Source organism: Rhinolophus sinicus, chromosome 18, assembly GCF_057876585.1.
Source record: "Rhinolophus sinicus isolate RSI-liver-muscle chromosome 18, RSI-T2T, whole genome shotgun sequence".
In the NCBI taxonomy this organism is placed as follows: Eukaryota; Metazoa; Chordata; class Mammalia; order Chiroptera; family Rhinolophidae; genus Rhinolophus; species Rhinolophus sinicus.
The window spans coordinates 60,051,734-60,071,145 of NC_142518.1; the positions used below are offsets into that span (position 1 = coordinate 60,051,734).

At 36.2% G+C, this 19,412-nt stretch overlaps 1 pseudogene; it reads right to left on the reverse strand.

The window, feature by feature from the left end:
* Positions 1–9,483: 9,483 nt before the first annotated feature.
* Positions 9,484–17,617, reverse strand: LOC141569580 (small ribosomal subunit protein uS14 pseudogene; annotated as a pseudogene).
* Between the last annotated feature and the right edge of the window lie 1,795 nt (positions 17,618–19,412).

The following is a 19,412-nucleotide window of genomic DNA, read 5'->3' on the forward strand; positions in this document are numbered from 1 at the left end:
ATACCTTGAAATGCAATATCTATAGTTTATGACAGAGAATATTACCTAAAACTGGTGTTATTTAATTCAGCCTAATATAAATATATTCGTATTTACATGTAAGAAATAATGTTGACACACACATTAGTTACGATGTTTTAAAATTTTTATGTATTAGAACAAGTAAATGCTATATGTTATAAAACAATTATCTGATTATTTGTGGTTCTTCCAGAGAGTGAGATTAGTATGTACAGTGAGTTTATGTAGTCGAAATTAAAATCCCTCCCATCAGGTAGTATAGTCTTTAATATAGGTAAGGGTGATAAGACAGTGACAAGAGCCAAAGAAACATGATATGCAAAGAAACATTAGTAAAAAAATATATAGCATAAATTCACTGCTGAATAGGTATATTCAGATTGTTAAAAGTCTTCCGTCTATATGGCATGATAATGATTTTGAGACATGTTAGTTAACATGTCGTTAGACAGATAGGAAGGTCCCTGGTGGAATAAACATAAGACAGCCATATCCTGAAACTCCAGATTCTGAGATAGCTCATTCACTCCAGGACAAAATGTAAGGGCGCCTTGAGGCTAATAAGTTATCTCATAAATCCTTTCAGGATACACAAACAGAACAAACCTGGTAGACAAATTCCATTAATAGGCGCCAGCTCCCCTTCCCCAAACAGGCAAGGGAAGGTATAAAAGTAAGAGCTTTTGTCTCAGTCAGGCATCCCATTAGGGAACTAATTCCTGTTGGGGAGCTGCATTTCTTTGCTTTTCAATAACTTATCCTCTTTTACAACTCCTCTCCTCTCCTTGGTCCATGCTTCCACTCTTCGGTTTCCCAGCACTCAAAACAGAAAAATCTCCCACATCAATCTCACAGACATTATCTTGTTATTTCTCTGGCGAGCCAGGTTACCTAGACACATGATATAAATCTCCATTTTGCAGAGGAAGAAGTAGAAGCTCAGAGACGTTAACAGATTTGTCCAGTCATATGGCCAGTAAATGGCAGACTAAAGTCAAATTACGGTTATTGTAAATTCCAATGTAGTACTGCACTGTATTTCTTATCCCCCTCCCCCACCGCCTTCCCACTCAGGTTCACGCTGTTGTTTCTCAGTCTAGTTGTGTAGGACACAGCTCCCTGGCCCATGTTGGTATTATGAGCCTTGTGCTCCACCGGCTGAGGCAGTCGGTCGCCCTCTCACAGCAGCACACAGCTGCTCACCATAGCCCAGCTCCAGGTGGAGCCATTGTTCACAATCTTAGCTGTAGAGGGTGCAGCTCACGGGCCCATGTGGGAATCAAACCCGCAAGCGGCGTCGTTAGGAGCACAGTGCTCCAACCACCTGAGCCACCAGGCCACACCATGCATTTCTAAAGGCTATCTGATTGTGAAGATGAGAAAACTGTATCAACACAGCTTTATTTTATTTATTGAGGACCTGAAACAGTATTTTTATGGCTCCAAAGGAGGGAGTAAGGATGTATTTTATCCTCCTCCTCCAAATGTGAATAATAAAAAAGGTTTATTTCTATGGATAATGACATCTTGATGGGTTAAAAGTGGATCACAAACCTTGAGGGGATGTTGCAAATGTCAATTAAATGCTAACATATTTACATTGTTGCACTGAGAACTAACAATATCTTACACAAGAAAGAATGGTGGAAGAAGGATGGAGGAAGAGAATATTAAGTGCCTTTTGTGAGTCAGATACAGTGCTAGTCACATATGGATGCTATTTCGTATTTTCATTGTTTTCCACAGGCATCAGGAGAAGTTGTTAGGAAAGCTTTTGTTCTGCTGGTTTTATAGATGAGCAAACTAAGGCACAGAGGAAAACTGCCTTGCCTAAGGTCACGCAGTGAGTGGAATCAGAACTGAAATTATGATCTGTCATCTCTGAGTCCTATATTCTTTCCGGTACTTATCTTCAAAATGAGTCTTTTACCAGATCTTCCCATACAAAAAGGGCAATGACCAGTCATATGGGAAAATCCAAGGTACCCAAACATTTTGGAACACTATGATATGTAGGCTGATAGTAGACTAATTGAATATTGGCATTTAGTACAAGTGTTGGTGAAATATTGTATTTTAGAAAGTGAAATATTCCTAATATGCTGGCATAGGATTAATTCCTTCAACAAATAGGTATTGAGCTCTTGCTCTTGCTAGGAGCTAATCTAGACTCAGAGGATACAATAGTGAACATAACCAAGCCCCTTCTCTCACAGAAGCTAGTCTGGGACATGGAGAATGTTTGCAGACAGTAACCAAGCAAACAACAACAACAAAACTAAATAATTAGCTTTTTACTCACAGAGGATGATAAAACTATTTAAAACTAGATAACTAAGACACTTCTGAATAGTCAAATCAATTTCATATAGTGTAATTCTCAAATTATAAGATTTTTAAAAGCAGTATCTTTATGGAATTGTAAAGGAACACAGTTGCACTATAAATATTTTGATACTCCTCTAATAGATGTTTCTTAAAAATCAATCAAAAGGGAGCACTGAAATCAGATTCTGGGATAGAAGTTATTCAAATTTGCCTAAGTGCTACTTTTATTACTCACAGTGTGACAGAATTTCTAATTCTGTATATTGAACTCACTCTTATTGCAACTTATTTAGATTTATTTATTGTTTATGAACTGTTGGCGCCAAACCAATTGTGTGACTTCATCCCTTAGCACCTTATTACTAAATGCTTTTAATTCAAATTCAAGTATGTGCCAGGAAATTTCTCATTCATGTAAGATATATTGTCCAAATCCAGTTCATTAAGCAAGTAGAGAAAACACAATGAAGCTACTATAGATTATTTCTTTAATGGGAAAAAATTAATAAGCAATCTCAGTTTTCCATATGAAAAATTTATACACTTGGATGAACACTTCCTTAGGAGATATATTCTGAAATGTTCTAGACAAATGAATAAAATGATTGTTATAAAATGGAAGTAAAAAAATAGGAATTTTGAGTTTATATGCTAATAAGAAAAATGGTCATGTGAACAGGGTGACATTTCTTGTAGCTTCAATAAGTTACTGGAGTATGGTAATCATCAGGTTATATAAATTATTTCTAGCTCCACTTCTTTTGATTTCTATATCTTATCAGTGGCATATTCAAAAATGCCTAGAACAATGTTGGTATAAAAAATTGCTCAGTTAATATTTATTAAACAAAATAGTTACAAACTATTCCACTTCTGTAGCATTGACAAATATCTGAAAAACAAATGGACTTCATTCCCAATATGTTTTTAGTAGTAATAACAACAGCACCACCAATAATAATAATACCAATCGTATATTGAACACTATGTCTCAGGTACTTATTACATGGATCAAATCATCCTATCCTCACAACAACACTATGGATTAGATATAATATGATTTTTATCTCCATTCCAAAGGTAAGCAAACATAGACCAATAAATACTGCATCCAATCCTACAAAGCTAACTTGTGGAAAAGCCATGCCTCAGTAGATAAAACATGGGTCTATTCGAAGATCTAGGTTTCTATCTTGCCTTTACCACTTATTAGTGATGAGGCCTTGGGTAACTGTTACTAAATTTCTCTGATCCTTAATTTTCTCATCTTTAAAATGGAGTTGGTATCTATTTTATAGGATTGGTGTCAGAATTAAAATAGGTAAAGTATGTAAATTTCCTAAGAGTGCCTGATATATAGTAGATGTCCAACAAATGTTAGTTTCATTTTCCCTCTCCTCCTCCTACAACACTCTTCTTTCCCCAAGGTTAAAGAAAAAAAGAGATAGAAGAATAAAACAAAAAAAATTAAAAAGTGTAGATGAGGGTAAAAAGGATCAAATATATGGTGATGGAAGGAGAACTGACTGTGGGTGGTGAACACACAATGTGAGATATAGGTGATGTATTACAGAATTGTACATTTGAAATCTATGTAACTTTACTAACAATTGTCACCCCAGTAAATTTAATTAAAAAGAAAAAAAGTGTTGCTGTATTTTTTAGGACCAGAAACCAATAGGTATAAGAGCTAAATTGGTGGGGAGACTCCACAAAGCACAATAGAAATATTTAAGCAAACATATTTTGGGAACAATTGATATTTTTTAAATTTCAAATTTCCACGCAGTAACATGTTATTTTCCCCCATTAATGACTTTCAATTAATTCTGGTGTTCCTTCCTACAAGATCAACATATTTCTTGTTTAAATTCTAATAGTTTGTGAACAGAATCCCATACCCCCATTATAATTTTGAAACGTCTATTTGTGGCAAATAAGAAAGCTATTATTTTGTTTGTTTCTGTGATTATTTTACATTTTGTATGCAGCCACCTTACTAAACTCTATTATTAGCTCTTGATTTTTTTCAATTAATGTTCCTGGATATACGAAGTATACAATATCATCTGCAAAATATTTTGTCTCTTCATTTCCAGTAGCCCTACTTCTCCATTTCAATAGTTATGCAGTCTAATTGTATCTGTCAGAATTTGGCAAGATAGACTTCAGTGTATAAAATGAATGCCATTCTGGGTGCTATGCCATTCTGGGTGCCATGCCATTCTGGGTGCTATGACTGCCTTTGATTTTTATCTTTGTATGCATACTTTTCAATATTTTTTACCATGAGTAAGCATTTCCTTTATAACCAGCACAAACACTGTAGTTTTTTGTTTTTTTTTAAATTCTGTTTAATTTTTAATCTGTTGATGCCAGTTGCCATTCATAGTCCTTAAACCAAATTGCTGGGGTTTACAAAGATATACTTAACCTGCCTCTGTTCCTGCTGTGTCTGGTTCTCTCTTTAAAGCAGATGTAGGCTTTTTTTATTTTTTCCTTCCTCTGGGAGATTTGAAACAGTGTGTAGTTCTTTCCTTGTCAGAATGAGCACATGGAAAACTACAACTTCCAGAGAGCAAAGCTCCCAAATAGTTTCTACCCCTTCCTGCTATTGAATTAATTACTTCACAGTCCAGAATGCAATGTGAGAAATGTAAACTTCCACCAGGAGCCAGGTTGCATTACTGGGAAGTGTAGTCCCAAAATGAAGGTGTACAGTGAGCTACCGACTGCTAGAGAGGCCCAGGTTAGAGGCGGAGTTAGGGGTAGCTATGGAGTTGGGAGTAAAAGTCCTGTAACAGTGAGCTGCACCTGCGTAGTAGAGGAGGTGGCTAATTCAGGTCAGGAAGGCTAATTCAGTGGTCCTCACACATTTTGCTCACACGCTTCTTAAAAGAACTGTGAAAAACTATGTATGCTTTTGCACGTTTTGAAGATGATCTCTTGATTTTTTTTTTTCACCATGAGTTTAAATAGTTGAAAAGGGTGTGATTTCCAGGTTTCTATCAATATACTATTGTCTTTTAATTTCTTTCTTGTGCTATAAGTACAAAAAAGTCCAGAGATCGTAAATGTACTGCTGGATTGAATATGCATACCACAGTGCAGTCCTGCAGCCACTTAAATCAGGGTATTTCCATACTTTTTGAAGGCTCTCTCATGTGCCTCCCAGTCAAAAGACTCCAGAGATAACCACTATTTTTACTTTTATAACAAAGGAATAGTTTTGCCTATTTTTGAACTACATCTATAACAGTGTATAAACAAACTTACTGTATCAGTATTATAGATGTACCAAATGGAAGCTAAATACTGGACTAAAACCCATTATTATCCATTTAAAATTCCTGAAAGAGTTCTTTTTTAACAGTTGAAAATTCTACATAATTTCTTTTTCTCCTTGAACTTTTACTTCCATACTCTTACCCTCACAGAATTTTATTCAAATGTTATTACATTATACTTTTATGTTGGAAAATATTTTGTTGATTATCCTATCATACCCCTTACAATAAAAATATGTAATTATGTTGACATTTAATTGTTTATATATCCTTTCCTAAGATTCTAGGTTAAAACACTTTTTTCTAGACTGGGTTATTATCATAATTATTGTTCGAAGAACATTAATCAAAAACAACTGAAATATATGATTTTTGATTAATAGTCATTAAACATTAAAACTAAAAATGCCATTTGAAATGCAGTTCTAACATAATAGATTTTTATTAATTTATGTATATGCATTAATATTACTTATTAGTATAACAACATGGTTTATCATCAAACCTATATCTCTTTTGTTGTTGTTATAAATGTAATGAAGAAATTTACTCAGTAGATAAGAATGCAAAGAGATTTGTTATAGCAATGTCATTTAATTTTTTTGTCTTCCCTAAGCATTGTGTGCTAAAAATGTTATTTATCATCAAGAATTATTTGTAAATGACCTATCAGCTTATAATTGGATTGAGTGTGCTTTCAATTTTGTTGAAAGCAAAGAATTAGAAATTACCTGGATTGCAAATGGATTTGTTCCCAAACATTACAGTCCAACTAGACACCAATATTTCTAATTGTCCCTTTTTAGCTCCTTGGAGTTATAGTTTTCCCCCAATAGCTTTACTGAGGCATAATTTTTATATGTAAAATACACCCATTGTCAATGTACTATTTTAGTAAATTTATAGAGTTGTGCAACCATCATCACAATCTAGTTTTAGAACATTTCTATCATTCCCAAAATGTTTGCTCATGCCTGTATGCCATCAATTACTGCTCCTAACCCCAGGCCCAGGCAACCACTATTCTGTTTTCTGCCTATATAGATTTACCTTTTCTGGAAGTTTTTGTAAACGTAATCATACAATAAGTAGCATTTTGTGTCAGGCTTCTTTAACTGAGCACAATGTTTTTGAGATTACTTCATATTATAGCATTCCTTGAAGGCTGCACACTCTGAAAGAATTGTGATAAATCACGTTTTGGAAGGGTAAGAGATTTGCTCTTCCTCTTTAAAAAGTAAAAGGGGCCTTAGCAAATGATCAATAATATAGAAAAAAAGTACATATGGAAGTTGAGATTTTGGAAAGGATTTCTTTAAACAACCCACACCTGTGGACTCCTTGGAAAGTGTTCATGTATTATCAGGAGTGTACATACTTCACCTTGAAGAAACATTATCTAGGAGTACCCAACAGAATGGATTAAAATTTTCAAAAGGGTTTTGGTCACTTCGTCTCTACGCTTCAATTTCCTGATCTGTAAAATGCGCACAATAATAACTTACACCTCTGTTGTGGGAATTGGAGACCCTGAGGCTTGTGAGGAAAGGAATGAAATTACTCTCAGGATCTGTCCCTTTAGTTACCAGTCAGCAACTGATAACGCAGAACTTCTGGCCAAGAGATTTAATTTAGCTTTAGCCTGACTCTTTCACAGTGGGAAGGTTCTATCTGGGATCTTTCTTGGCATCACTGTTAGGTTCCACAGATATCCTTCTGTAGTAATTGATCTCAGTGTTTACATAAAAGTAGTATAATAAAGATCTAATTGGAACTTGGAGTTCCTATATACTGAGCCCAAATATTAAAACCTGTAGTGCATTGAAGATATAAAGCAATTTCATATTCAAAAGACTGCAAAGTCAATTTCATTAATTTGATTTCAAAAATGAATGCAATTTAATTGAAAGATGTACATGGTATACTTACATTGCTGTAGAAAACCCAAACTCCCCTACCTCCCACCCACCCATTCCTAGGCTCTGAAAGCAGCAGGATGGAAGTAAATTCTGTCACAATTCTGTTGTTCAACCCAATTGATCTGTCAGCTCTTTTAGGCTTTCAGTTTGGGTGTGACCTGATTATTTATCAAGAACAGGGAGTCCAGAGGAGACAGAAGTATTGAGTATCCTTTTTAAAGAATGGTAATATTTACATCTTCTCAATAAGCCTAAGGTATTCAGGAAATGGGAAAGGGATAGAATCTTCTGGTTTTCTGTAGGCAAACTCATTTTAATTGAATTAGTTTTAGAGTTATTTCCGGAAGATGCATTGAAGCTTCAGTAATGATGACAGCATTGTGGCCTAGCAAAAGGGAGACTTAACTTTTTCTGCAGCTGGGTAGAAATTCAGGACACCCAGAGACAGATCATCACAGGAGCTGCTGCTGCGTTTGTCCTGCTGTAGTAGCAGCGGCAGACAGGTAAGACAAATGAATAGTACCGTTTCCCCAAAAGTAAGACCTAACCGGAAAATAAGCCCGGACAGGATTTTTCAGGAGGACATACCCTGAACATAAGCCCTAATGCGTCTTTTGGAGCAAAACTTAATATAAGACCTGGTCTTATTTTCGGGGAAACACGGTAATTATTGTTGAAAACCCCAAAGAGTAGAATGGAGCTAAATAAGATACCTGCAGCACATTTTCAGACTCCTGTCTGTGAAGTGGTAGATGTACAATATTTATCACTAAAACAAATACTGCTTTGTGATACTGCTAAGTTGATGCCAGCAAAACAGATCCCTTTTGCTATTACTTAACTTGATTTTTCACTCACCATCCCTTAAAGGAACACCAGAAAATCCCTTTCCACATCCTTCATCCATAATGAAGACTATCCAGTTAGGGTTCTTCACTCCCTAATCAAGCATTCTGGCTGTAGACAGTGTCTGAAAGACTGTCTGCTCAGATTACGTGTTTTGTGCATTGAAAAGGCTCTGTACCCAAGTCCAGGATGGCCACATAATTCTCCAGAATTCTATATGAGCACATTCTCCGAGGTCATTTGTAGTTGCCCCTGCTCCCAAACTCTCCATCCCAGCTAATAGGTTACAGTAGGAGTAGAGAGAAATATGGGATTGCTACTGTGTATTTTTTCCTGAATCAATTGTATCTAAATTATAGTTCAGTTATTGGACAGTTTCTATTAGGAAAAAATACCAGGGAACACACATAAGATCTGTGGGGAGAAAATAACCCACCCCACACCTAAACATTTTTTAAACAGTCAACTATGGAATACTTCAAACATATTCAAAACTAGAGGCAATAGTATAATGAACCTCCACGTAAGTATCACTCAGCCTCAACAATTATTATTTAATGGCCATACTATTCTTTGTATACCCCCATCTACTTCCTAGCTCCACTCCCTGAATGATTTGAAGTAAACCCCAGACATCATATAATTTTATCAATTAGTATTTCAGTATTTATCTCTAAAAGGACTCTCTTAACCCAGTGTCATTTTCACACTCCCAAAAAGTTAACAGTAATTCATAATATTATCAAATAATCAGTTCAGATTTCCTTGATTAGCTCATAGATCAGTGCTTCTCAAATGTTAATATACAAAGGAATCATCAGGGGAATCTTCTTATAAGACAGATCTCAGGTGGAGCCTGAGATCCTATATTTACATTTTTTTTAAATTTAATTTTATTAATTTTATTGGGGTGACAATTGTTAGTAAAATTACATAGATTTCAGGTGTACAATTCTGTATTACATCATCTATAAATCCCATTGTGTTTTTAATTGAAGAATTTTTTAATTTTATGTACAAAGAGCTAGCATTGTTTCTGCAGTAAGGTAGATATCTTGAATGACTCATTCATGGAAGTTCAGTTAGTACAACTTAATGAAGCCTATACCCTTCGCATACTGACAGAAATCCTGGTGACACATACTGAAGCCGTATTTCTGGATCAGACCAAGCCAGTTTGAGCAGACGCGGCAAAAAAAGGAGAACCCGGGCCGAATTTCCTTGGATGGCTCCGATAGAGCTGCTGGTAACAGATCTTGCTCTCTCGTATGCAATGAGGCAAAAGGCCTGGGATCCTGTAGTTCTGACAAGCTCCCAGATGATGACAATGCTGTTGGTTTTCAGATCACAGTTTAATTAGCAAGGTCTTTTTTTTTTTCTTTGCTTTGTTTCTAAACTTTTAATACCATAGGCTAGAGATTTCTTAATTTAGAGATTAATGTGCCCAAAGATGTCAGAGAAATACACAATACTGTTTCTGATCATTCATTTACTTCAAAACAAACTTTGGCGTATAGCTGGCACGATATGAGGCATTGGGAATCAGGGAGGTGGGTGGTCTATAGGACCTCTTCATCTCTGTGGCCAGCTAACAACTCTTCTAAAGGGTAGAAAGGAAAGGTATATACCCATATTGAATTTCTGCCTATCTCTTTCTTGTGCACACATTTATTATGTGGTATATATGTATGTATTTTCCTTTTTATGAGAAAGTTGGTATTTGGGTTTCCTGTGGCTGCTGTAACATATTAGCACAAATTTGGCTGCTTAAAACAGTAGGAATTTATTCTCTCACAGTTTTGGAGTCCACAGGTCCAAATCAATTTCACTGATCTGAAATCAAGGTGTGTGTCAGCAATGCTGCAGTCCTTCCGGAAATTCTAGGGGAGTATCCATTTTTTTGCCAATTCCAACTTCTTGTCTGTGCTGGTATTCCTCCTGTCCCTTGCCTTGTGGACGCATCACTCTGATCTCTGCCTGTCTTCAGAGGGCCTTCACTTATTTGTCTCTGTCATTCTCTCACCTCTGTATCACTCTTCTAAAGACACATGTGATTGGATTTTTGCTCCATCTGGATAATCAGAATAATATTGCTATGTCAAGATCCTTAGGTTCCAAGGATTAGGACCTGATATCTTTGGATGAACATTATTCAGTCTATTACATTGGGTTCTTTATTTGATTGAAAATTTATGAACTACAAAAGCTTTTCCAAGAGACTCATCCCCTCAAAGTATAAGAGATCTGACATGATTCTCTCATTTAACCCCTGGAAAATGAGGAGACCCCTGTCCCTACTTGAAATTGTGTAAACCGTGGTTGGGAGTACATAGTGTGGCCTGAGGGGTGGGAGCAAGATGAGAGGTGTGGAATCCAATAGTGGATACTCATATTTCAAAGAACATGAGTTGAGTGTCACAAGAAGGATAATGCCACCAACATTAATGCTTTCCTAAATTAATACAAGTAATAGATGTATAGAATGTAAAATTATATTCATAAAGAAAATGCCCAATCTATATTTATAGCACCTGACATGTCAGCTGCCACCTTGCTCTATTAGTTTCATTATTGCAAATTACACACATGTCCAGGGGTTCCTCAACATTTTATTATGTTTTAATTACGACTCTGGATTTGCAAACATCATCATCCTAGATTCGTAAGGGAGAGGGAAGTGCAAATTCATGCAACTCTTGGAAAGGCTATGATCATCTCTTCGCTTAATTGTGAAAGATCTACAAGAAGAATGTGAATTCTGTTTCTAATTAATAGACATTGTCCATCCACTTTAAAATGGGAAGATTCAAGTATGATTTTTAGATTGCTTTACCATCATGCTCATCAGATGACAAAATATTACAAGCAACCTAGCGGTCACCCTTGCATTCCCTTCAAGTCATTGCCCTCTCCTTCAGAGTAACATTAGCCCTGACTCCTAATAGCATAGAATAATTTTTTCCAGTTTTATATTTTACATAAATGGAATCATATATTTTTGTGTGTGTCTGCATTTTTCCATAAGCATTATGTTTGTGAGAATCCATAATTTGGGGTTTAGTGGTAGATCATTCATCGTCATTGCTGTATAGCATCCCATTGTGTGAACATAGCATGATAGATTTATTTATCTGTTCTACTGCTGATGGATACTCAGATTTTCAGTTTTTGAATTATTACACATAGTGTTGCTAGGAATACTCCAGTAGATGTCTTTTGGTGAACATATGTTCACATTTCTATTGAGTATATATCTTGGAGTGAATTAGCAGAATCGTAAAATATGCATATGTTCAGCTTTAATAGATACACTAAATGTTCGTACAAATTTACATTCCCACCAGCAGTATATGAAAGTCCAGGGTTCTCCACAAACTTGTGAGCACTTGATTAAAAAAATAATTTAACCATTCTCATGGATGTGTAGTGGTACTGCATTATGGTTTTAACTTTACGTTGTCCCAATGGCAAATGCAGTTGAGCACTTTTTTGTATGTTTATTGGTCATTTGGTTAGCTTTTTTATGAGTTATCTGCTGGTCAAGTCTTTTGCTCATTTTTCTATTGAGTTGTCTACTCTTTATAGATGCTGGATGAGTCCTAAGACAAATATATGTCTACAAGTATCTTCTCCCACTCGGTCACTTACCTTTTAACTCCCTTAATGGTGTTTTGGTTTTTTATTTTTTTGGTTTTAAGGAGGGTGCAGCTCACAGTGGCCTATGCAGGGATTGAACCGGCAGCCTTGGTGTTATTAACACCACGCTCTAACCAACTGAGCTAACCAGCCACCCCCCAATAGTGCGTTTTGATACAAAGGAAGTTGTGGTACATTTTTAATGTATGGTAATTACTTTATTGATTACATTTACATGAAAATACCATGTCTTAGCCCAGAGGCATCATTGACCCAAGCTGTTGCACATGCTGTTTACTTTACCTGGATCCTATTCCTCCTTAACTAGCTACTCCTTATTTTTCCTTTGTTTCACAGTTTAAGCCTCCCCTACAAGTTACATTAAGTCTTCCCCCACACCCACCTGCAGTTCTTGCTGTGTTTCTCCACAGCCGGTACTTCTGCTATCATAGCTTTATTCATGTTTGTCATTTCTTCCCCTCCTCCTCTTTTCTGGATGCTCCCTAAGAACAAAGACTATTTCATTCTTGTTCTCCATTCTATCCCCAATGCTTAGTTAACAAATAATAATAATAATAATAAATAATAATAGTCATTGAATATTACGCACTGTTCTAAATTCTTTAAATACACTGTTTCCCTTTAATTCTTACAACTCTATGAGGTAGGAGCTATAACAATCCTCACTTTATAGATGAAGATACCAAAGCACAGAGAAGTTCAAGTACCTTGTCCATTGACACACACAGTTAATAAAGAAAGGGTACAGAATTCTGACCTAGGTAGTGTGATTTCAGAAACATGCTCTTAGCTACTATGTTGCACCCTTATAGTAGGCATTTAATAAATTCAGTTAGTTTATTTTAAGAATGTGTTAACTGGGGTCAAGAGGTGAAGTGACTTGCCCAGGATCCTAGAGCTGGTAAGTACCAAAATTAAGGCAAAATTCCAAGTGTCTTGACTGCCATTTCAGTGTTCTTTCTTGCTTTATTTTCAAATAGAGGCCATTTACTTCTTTGTAAAATCCAGCTATGCTTCACTGCTTTCAAAAGATATTCATGGGCACAGAAATTTCTAGTGATAAAAACTGTCACTTAGGTACATGGCATGACAGCTAAACAAATTGCATGAAATCATAGACTCGTGGACTTCTTTATAGAATCATATTGCTATAGCTGAGTAAACCTAATATCTTCCTGCAAAGTGAAAATTGCAAAGACTTTGAAATATCCGAATGTTTTCCGTTGAGAGGCCAAACTGAAATTTTCATTGTTCATGTGTTTATTTGGCCCTGTGGCTAGAATGAAGGCAGCCTGGTATATACTTTCCTCATCTGCTTTGGTGTTCTTCTCTCCTCCTCTTCCCAGGCCAAATACTGCCTGCTGCTACATATTATTCAGACTGGTACGTTCAGGCTGCTAACTAACTCAGATTTAAGATAGCTTAAACACTAACAGCTATTTCCTGTTTGTTATGTTTTTAATTTCAGCAAATACTAACTTGCACCAGAGAGACCAAATGGAAACAGCTTTGGAAAGGATTGATTCGGGTAAGTAGGCTAAAATTTAACTAATATTTCCCCATTGATTTTAGTTTTCTAACACACTGTTTCTTGTGCTATATTGTGAAGCCTACACAATTCTGCATTACATTCCAGATCTATAATGAAATATCAGGAAAAAAGCATTAAATAAGACAGAAGAGGGAAAAAAGCAGCATGATGAGAAGGCATACATTTAATTCAAAACAGTAAAATTTTCACTGATTTCCAATTTATTATAGTGTGGCAAAAGATCAGAAGCTTGCCTTCTGTTTTTATCATAGATGCTAAGATCCCATCATACTATTTGACTATTGCAATTCCTAAATCTTAGAAGTATTCTTCATGACATTTCAGAACTGAATTGGTTAAGGTAGTTATTTACACATAGGTAAACTTGTACGAATCTTCAAAGCCTTGAAGTGTTAAAAAATCATCCTTTATAGACTATGCATCACATAATTGTTCAAAATAAGCTAAGTTAGCTATTAAAGCCATTGTTCTTGAATTTCTTATTTTCTCTTTATTGTTTATAAGGGAAGTAAATTTCGTATTGGAACACTAGTCTTCCTGCTGCTCATTTCCTTATACTCACTGCCCTCTGAAGCCTATGATCTAGTGCTGAAACTAAACAGGGTATTTTTTTTAATTATGGAAAATTTCAATCATGTACAAAAGAAAAAAGTATAGTATAATGAACCCCTATAAACACCTCACCCAGATTCAACCATTATTAAGTAATAGCCAATCCTGTTTCACCTGTAATTTCACCCTTTCCCTCCTTGACTTATTTTGAAGTAAATCCCAGCCATCATATCAATTTACCCCTAAAATTTTCTGTATGTATCTCTAAACAAAGGAACACTTTCTGTAAAAAAAATATCTAATACCACTATTACAACTAAAATAATCAATAAATTACTTGCTACCAAATGTACCATCATTATTCAAATTTCCCCAAATGTTTTAGACTCTTTTTAATAGTTATTTAAATCCAGATCCGAACAAATCCATCGAAGCATTGCATTTGTTTTACATGTCTCTCAAATCTCTTTTAGTCTATAATTTTACCTTCCCACTTTTTTTCCTTGAAGTTTATTTGTTCAAGAAATCAGGTTTTTTTTGTCTTGTTCCTTACATCCTGGATTTTACTAGTTGCAGCCCTACTAGTAATCCTTACATCCTGGATTTTACTGGTTCCTTACATCCTGTATTTTACTAGTTGCAGCCCTGTGGTATTAAAAAAACAAACGTCCCCCTATGTCCTATATTGCTTGTAAACTGAGGGTTTAATACAGAAGCTTCATCAGATTCAGGCTTGTTTTGCTTTGTTTGTTTGTTAATATCTAATAGGTGGTACTTCAACCTTTTTATTGTATCACGTTAGAAAACATATAATGTCTAGTTTTCTCTCTTTTAGTCATGTTAGGATTGATCATTGAAATCAGGTGTTGTTAGCTGATCCCTGCATTATAAAAATTTCCATCAGCTTTTCATTATTTTATTAGGAGATTCAAATTGATGATATTGTGAGTCTATGATTACTTCATTTATTAATTGGCATCATTCTAAATTTTTTAAGAAGTTATTTTAAGGAAAACTTTTCCTGTCAATGATTTGGTTACCTGATGTACAGTTCATAAAAAAAAAAGAAAAGTCAGGATAAATGCTTGATTCTTCTTTTTTCAACATTCTTTAGAATGATTAATTTAATTTTCTTCCATCATTCAAATATGATCAATATGTTTTTAAAAGGAGATTTAAATATTTAAAAATCTCATATATTTACCCACATAGTTACCATTTCCAGTTCTTTTCACTCCTTTGTAGATGCAGTTTCTCTCTGGTAATCATTTGTCTTCTACCTGAAAGACTACCTTTATAATTTCTTTTTTTTAATCTTATTTTAAAGATTTTTATTAAAAATATAGTTAGCACACAATATTATATTAGTTTCAGGTGTACACCATAGTTATTCAACATTTATGTACCTAAAGAAGTGATCACCATGATAAGTCCAGCAACCATCTAACACCGTAATATGCTAACACAAAATTATTGACTATATTCCTTATGCTGCACATTACATCCCCATGACTTATTTGTTTTATACCTAGAAATTTGGACCACTTATTGCCCTTCACCTTTCCCCCCTTTTTAATTTTTCAGTTATAGTGGACCTTCAGTATTATTTTATATTAATTTCAGGTGTACAGCATAATGGTTAGACATTTATATAATTTAAGAAGTACCTCCCGGCACTATACATACTTGTTACCATATAATTGACTATATTCCCTATATTTCACTTTACATCCCCATGACTATTTTGTAACTACCAATTTGTACTTCTTAATCCCTTCCACCTTTTCACCCACCCCCTAAAGCCCCCTCCCATCTGGCAACCATTAAAAAGTTCTCTGTATCTATGAGTCTGTTTCTGTTTTGTTTGTTTATTTTGTTCTTTATATATAAGCGAAATCACACTGCATTTGTCTTTCATAGTCTGATATATTCCATTCAGCACAGTACCCTCCAGGTCCACCCATGCCACTGCAGATGGCAAGATCCCGTTCTCTTCCCTGGCCAAGCAATATTCCATTGTATATATGTACCCTTTCCTCTTCATCCATTTTTCTATCGATGGACACCCAGGCTGCCTCCACCTCTTGGCCATTGTAAACAATACTGCAATGAACATATGGATGCATATGTCCCGTTAAAGTAGTATTTTGGGCATCTTCAGATAAATAAATATCAGAAAGTGGGATTACTGGGTCCTTTTTTGTCTCTTGTTATAGACTTTGTTTTAAAGTCTATTTTGTGTAGCATAAGTATTGCTACCCCAGCCTTTTTTTTTTTTTATTTCCATTTTCATGAAACATCTTTTTCCATCCTTTTACTTTCAGACTGTGTGTGTCTTTCAATCTGAACTGAGTCTCTTGTAGGCAGCATATGTAAGGGTTTTGTTTTCTTATCCATTCAGCCCACCCTATGTTTTTGATCAGAACATTTAATTCATTTACATTGAAATTAATTGGTGATAGATATGTAGTTATTGCCATTTTATTAATCATATTTTTGATCTTTTTATTTTTCTTTTCATCTTAAAGTCTTCAAGAAGTTCTTCTAACATTCCTTGTAGTACTAGGTTGGTGGTGATGAACTCCTTTTGTTTTTTCTTGTCTGGGAAGCTCTTCATCTGTCCTTCGATTTTAAATGGTAGCTGTACTGGGCAGAATGCCCTTGATTGTAGGTCCTGCTTTCTCCCCACTTTGAATATTTTGTGCCCATGGAGCAGGATTCCCCCCAGCAGGCTCTGGTGCCTGTTGAAACTGCCCTTTGTGTTTGCGAATTGTGGGGCTAATTGGATGATGCTGTGATGTGGTCTGAAGCCAATCTCCAAGTATATTGGTTCTGGGGCCTCTTGGGAGGGGCTCCAGTGCTGGCCCAGGTCAGCCACTGCCTATGACTGGCCACGGATTACCTGGTAGGAAATAGAAAGCGAGCCACATTTGGTCACTGCCTGCACTGTACCTGGATGCACATGGCAGAGGCTACATTGTGAACCAAGGACAGCTGCCACCAGTATTGGGCCTGGGGTAGGTGCACAAAAGTCAGCCTCCTGCGGTAAACAAGTTGGGTGAGGCAGAGTCTCAGTGAGTCAGAAGGGTGGAGTAGCCGAGCTCACCAGGCCAATCAGATTCAGATTTGGCCAGAGGGGGCGGGCTCAACACAGGAAAGATGGTTCCTGCCTTCCGGCTGCACAAGAGAAAGGTCTCACACAGGGAAAATGGGACTGTTCTCCAGTCCTCACCCCGAAGTTACACAACTGAATCTCTTCCAATATATCTCTGATGACCCCAGAGTCACCATCCCTCTGCTGAAGCCCAAGGTGAGTGCCTGCGAATGAGTGAATCTATGCACAGGCCCTTTAAGAGGATTTCTAGGTTTCCCACAGCCTTCCATCCCACCTGGATTGTCAGAATCCTCACCTTTTCACAGCCAAAAGTTGTGGGGGCTCCTCTTCCTGGCACCATTGCTCCTGCTTGGGGAGCCAGGTATACGGGGCTGGGGTCCCTCTCTCCTTCGTGGGGAACCTCTGTGGCTGAGATACTCTTCCTGATTTTCAACCACCACATGTGGATGTGGGACCAGCCCATTTCGCGTCTCCAATCCTCCTACCAGTCTTAATGTGGCTTGTTCTTTATATCCTTAGTTATACAACGTCTCTTCAGCTAGACTTCAGACAGTTCTCTGTGTTGATTGTTCTGTAAATTTGTTGTAATTTTGATATGTTCACGGGATGAGGCAAGCACAGCATTTACCTACTCCGCCATCTTGGTTCTCCTCTCTCTTTATCATTTCTTGTAATGCAGATTTGCTGGTGATGAATTCTTTCAGCTTTTCTGTGTCTGAAAAGGTCTCTATTTTTCCCTTACTTTTGGAAGTTATTTTCGCGGCGTACAGTTTCTCCAGTGTCTTCTCACTTGTGTGCAATGAAAAATCTGCTATTGACCTCATCTTTGTTTCTGTGTACATGTGTCTCTTTCCTCTAGCTGTTTGAAAAGGACTTTTCTCTTTATCACTGAGTTGAAACATGTGGTTATGATGTAGTTTTCTTCCTGTTTCTTGTGTTTGCATTTCATTGAGATTCTGAATCTACTGATTTATAATTTTTATCAAATTTGGAAAATCTCCAGCCATTATTTCCTTAGATATTTTTCTGTCTCTCTATCCCTTTCCTTCAGAGACTCCAAATATCTGAAGTTGTTCCACAGCTCACTGATTCTTTGCTCATTTTTTTTGTCTGTCTGTTTTATTTTGTATGGTTTCTATCTCTATACCTTCAGGTTCATTAATATTTTCTTTTGCAATATGCAATCTACCATTAATCCCATCCAGTATACTTTTCATCTGACATTGTAATATTTGTCTTTAGAAGTTTGACTTGGGTCTCCTTTTTATATCTGCTTTTTATTTACTATCATAATTATATGGAATAAAGTATAATAACTTGTTTTAATATCCTTGTCTGCTAATTCTAAGATCAGGGTCAGTTCTCAGTTTCAATTGATTTATTTTTCCACTCATTACAGGTCATATTTTCATGCATGTTTGCATGCCTAATAATCTTTGATCAAATGTCGGGCATTTTGAAATTTACCCTGTTATGTGCTGGATTTTTTTTTATTTTATTTTATTTTTTTTGGATTTCTACAAATATTCTTGAACTTTGTTCTGGAACACAATTAATTTACTTGGAAATACTTTGATCCTTTCATATTTTGCTGTTAAGATTTGTTAGGTCAGGCCACAATAGGCTCAGTCTAGGCTAATTATCCCTCATTATTATGGCATGACCCTCTGATACTCTACACCAGGGGTGTCCAAACTTTTTTCAACATTTTTTACCAAGGGCCATATGCGGTAAAATACACAAACAGATGGGCCACTCACTCGAGGTGAAGTACGTATTGCCTCACCTGGTTTATTTAAGTAAACTAAATATATTTTTGGAATTTGCTGTGGGCCAATTAACAATGGATTACGGGCTGCAGTTGGCCCGTGGGCTGCAGTTTGGACACCCCTGCTCTACACAGTGCCCTGAAATCTTGAGCTTTTTGTAATCTAGCGGGTGGGAACAGATACTGTTCCCAATCATGTGTGAACATTGGACACTGTTCCGTCTAATCAGGTGGTTCTTTCCCTAGACTTGGGTAATTTACTTACATGCATAATCAGTATTCATCTGGATACTCAAGGGAGGGGTCCTCTACATATGTCCAGAATTCTCTCTCTATGCACCTCTCTCCTCTCCAGGACTTCATTCCC